A 4,551-nucleotide genomic window follows, 5' to 3' on the forward strand; every position below is an offset into this window, starting at 1 on the left:
TAGAACTGGATATCCAATTTAATCAAAGATTTGATTGAAAACTTTCTATTTTTATTTTTATTTTGAAAACTACAGATTCTATATCTCAATGGCTTGCTTATGAAACCTTGTGGCTTCATTTTCATTTAATGGGAAATAAGATATCCAGAGATAATCATAACCATTTATGTTTCTCATTTTATTTCTAATGTGTTATAGCTTGGAGAGCCTATGTTATGCAACCAGTTCACAAAATAGAAGAAAAGATCGATCAACGACTTCAAAATCAACCTCTTTGAGGGGGTAACCTTCTTTACATTACAAAAATAAAAACTTCTTCGATGATACAAATGACAACACCTCCTTTCTGTATATAGGAGTCTAAGGGATCTCGATACAATCAGAGTCTACATAATAATATTATAGGGGCACAAAAATAACAATAGCGAGCTTCTATGGGGCACAATAATAACAATATGAGGATTATATGGTCACAATAATACAATAAGGGGGTTGTACTAATAGCAATAAGGGGTTACACTAGTAGTATTAGGACCTAACATGCCCTTCACCTTCAAAAAGTGTTGTCCTCAAAGCTTGAGTAGTTCTTGATGCTTATGTATAAAATTCTCATCCTCCCATGTGGAATCTTCATCGGGTAAGTTCTTCCACTTGATGAGATACTCTGAAATTGATCGATTTCATAGCTGTCGATTTCTTGTTTTTGTGACTGCTTCAGGTTCTAATATGATTTTTCCTTCCTTGTCAAGTTTTGGAAATATTGTTTGAATTTGGATCTTCTTACCTATAACCTTATTTAAGCATGAAACATGGAAAACAGGGTGAACTCGGGAAGATGTAGGAAGCTCCAGTTTGTATGCCATAGTACCAATCTTTTGTAACACCTTGTACTGGACATAATACTTCGGTGATAATTTATTATCCTTCTTAGCTTGCTTGAGGGACATTTATTTGTATGGTTTTAGTCGTAGAAATACCCAGTGACCTACATCAAAACTAATTTCGTTGTGATGTTTATCTCCCTGTTGTTTCATTCTATTCTGCAACAAATTGAGGTTATCCTTTAAGAGTTTGAAAACTTGTTGTTGATGCTCGATGTGATCTTCCACTGCTTGAACTTTAGAATTTTTTTTAAAGATGATGTGATGGATAGTGAATGATATCCATAAAGTGCAATAAATGGGGTCATTTTTGCTGCAGTATGGAAGGAAGTGTTATACCACCATTTAACCAAAGGAAACCAATTGACCCATTGTGTCTATTTACCAGATACAAAGGAACGAAGATATCCTTCCAAACATTTGTTCACTATCTCAGTTTTCCCATTAGATTGAGAATGATAAGATGAGCTATGAGCTAACTGAGTACCCACACAAGAAAATAATTCTCTCCAAAACATTCCAGTGAAAATGGGATCTCTATCGCTTACAATAATCTTTGGGTTAACATGTAGCTTTCGAATTATTTCCATAAATGTAGTAGAAACTATAGTAGCTTTAAATGGATGAGACAATACACAATAGTGTGCATACTTGGTAAGTCTATCAACTACCACCATGATGACATTGTTTCCTTCAGACTTGGGTAAACCTTTGACAAAATCCATTGAAACCTCTGATCTAGGTGGATATTGGTGGCCACCCACCAATTCCACTTGGACCCCCACCATTTTTTCTTTCAGTTTTTCAGTTTCCTTAATTGTAGCACAATTTACTATTTTTAGCAGTTTTTCGGGTCATGAATTTTCAGAGCCGTTTTGAGGCTCTAAACGACATTTTTTTTGTGAAAATTGGGACCAACATGGGTCTATGTAGCGATGTTTCTCTTACCAAAGTTGTAGTCCTCTGATAGATCTTTTTAATGAGGTATTGTGCGCGTCAAACAGAGATTGTATGCCAAAGTTACGACCTTGGGAAGTTGATGTACCAATTTACCCAAAACGGGGCCCATTGTTTGGCACTTCATCTTCTAGGGTCAGGATTTTGGATGTTTAGGGTTTTCCATTATTTCTAAACAATAAATAGAACTTCGAGCCTCATTGTAAGATAATTTAAAGGCTTGTAGTCTCCTCACAGATAAGCTACCATTGCTGAGCTAGTTTATTTCCATTTCTGTTTGTAAGCATATTTCAATATTTTACATTAATGAAATGAAGTATTATTTCTACTGCATCTATGTATTTATGGTTATCTCTGTAATTTGTTGCATTCCTGTTTAAATCCGGAACAACCTCCTCCCAACGTTGACTTGGAATGGATAAAGGTTGTAACAGAACTGAGGTCTTAATTGCTTCAACTATATTTTGTTGGAAAACCAAACATTCTGCCTCCAACTTTTGAATATTAGATTTAAGGCCATCCCAAAAAAAATCTTTCTTAACCCTGTGGTAATTTTTTTAAAATCCTGAGTGCCCTCCTAAGGGAGAGGTGTGAAATTCCAGAAGAATATTTTATTTGAGTTTGGAATTCTTACAGAGGTATAAATGATCTTTGTACCATAACAAATCATTTTTCAAGCTAAATGTATGAGATGTACTCGGATCTTGCTGCAACTTTTGCATGAGTTCCCACACTTCTTCTTCATTCTTCAATTCATCCTTTGCTTTGTTTATCCAATCTGGTTGGATAATAGAAATGGCACAAAACAATGCTTCCACATCCTCATCCTTTCTTGAGAGTGCATCTGCAACAAAATTTTGTTTCCTTTTTTTTGTAGATGATTTCAAAGTCACAAGGCAACATCTTTGTGACCCATTTTTTATATTTTTATGAATATAACTTTTATTTTAAAAAGTATTTAAGACTATCAAGATCTGTTTTACCTTGAAGTGTCTTCCCATTAGGTAAGGTCGCCACTTCTTAAGTGCATGTAGTATTGCCAACATTTCCTTCTCATAAATAGCTTTCTGTAAATACTTTCCTTTGTTTGGACATCTTTAAAAAGTAGTGAGTCTTTCTTCTTGCATTAAAACAACAACAATTCCATTTTCTAAGGTGTCACATTCCACAATAAATGTTTTTGTGAAGTCTAGCGTAGCTAAGACCGGTGCTTGTCACATTACCTATTTAAGATGTTTAAAGGCCTTTGTTGCTTCTAGAGTCCAAGAAAATGCATCTTTCTTTAATAATGTTGTTAGAGGTCCTGCTATTCTACCATAATTCTTAACAAACTTGTGATAATACCTTCAACCCAAGAAATCCTCATAGATGATTTATGGATGTGGAAATTTTCCATTCCTTAATGACTTTAATTTTGCTAGGGTCTACCTTAACACCTTCACGAGATACAATATGACCCAAATATTCCCCCTTTTTCACTCCAAAGAAACATTTGGAGCTTTTTGCATATAATTGTTTCTCCTCTAATAGTTTGAGCACCCTGTCAACATGTTGAACATAATCCTTTCAAGACTTGTTGTAGATTATATATCATCAAAAAATACTAAGACAAATTTTCTAAGGAAGGGTTTGAAAATGAAATTCATCAAACCTTGAAATATAGAAGGTGCATTCGTAAGGCCAAAAGGCATGGCTAGAAATTCATAATGACCCTCATGAGTTTTAAATGCTCTTTTTGGAATGTCTCCAGTCTTAATTCTGATTTGATGATATCCTGAACGAAGATCCAACTTGGTGAAGTAAATTGCTCCATGTAATTCGTCCAATAATTAATTAATAACATGAATGAAAAATTTATCTTTAATAGTACCATGACACATGCACCATGATCCATCCTTCTTATGTACCAATACCACTAAACAATGTAAACTTTGAAATAGGAACTGATATTGTTACCCGTTTTGTAGATATAGCAAAAAAATGACTCGATCTTGAAAAGGGGTGATGCATAATACACATGTTTTTTTTAGAGCATAGTTTTTGGCACTTCAATTTTTTTTTTATTTTTTATGTACATTATGTTTTAGAATGGTAATGATTTTCATGTTGATTTTAAAAAGTGGTAATTCTGCATCAGACCCTTTTTTTAAAAGACCTATTTTTTTACTTTAAATTTTCTAATGTATGAAATGTAAATAATTATTTTCTAAATCTAATAATTTTTGAAGTGGTCTTCTTCTTCATATTTCTTATTTTTATTTAATTTTCTTTTTTGTAGTGAGGTTTTTATTGTTTTTCACATTTAAAGAAGAAAGTCAATACTTTGAATTTTCGATATTCTACGTATTTATACATTGTTAATTAATTTTTCAATTCACATGAAATAATTGTCTCTAAAAAACAATAATTTTTAACAATTGACATAAAAATAACCATTTTAAACATAAATATAACTAAAAAACTACATGGTTTGATAATTTTTTGTAATTTTTTTGCTAGAGATGACATGTCAAAATCACAATTTTTTATAGGAAATTTTTAATTAAAAATGGTTAAATAATAGTTTTTTTTTTTAATGAATTTCAGGTCAAAAAAATAATAATATTCACTGTGTTTTTCAAAAAATAATGCTTAACATAGAAATTAATGCGAAAGTCACATAATACAAATATTGAACGCATAACAACCTTAATTGAGTGCTTATTCTTCTTAT

Source organism: Pinus tabuliformis, chromosome X (assembly GCF_031772625.1).
Source record: "Pinus tabuliformis cultivar Carrire ecotype Pingquan chromosome X, CPIR1, whole genome shotgun sequence".
In the NCBI taxonomy this organism is placed as follows: Eukaryota; Viridiplantae; Streptophyta; class Pinopsida; order Pinales; family Pinaceae; genus Pinus; species Pinus tabuliformis.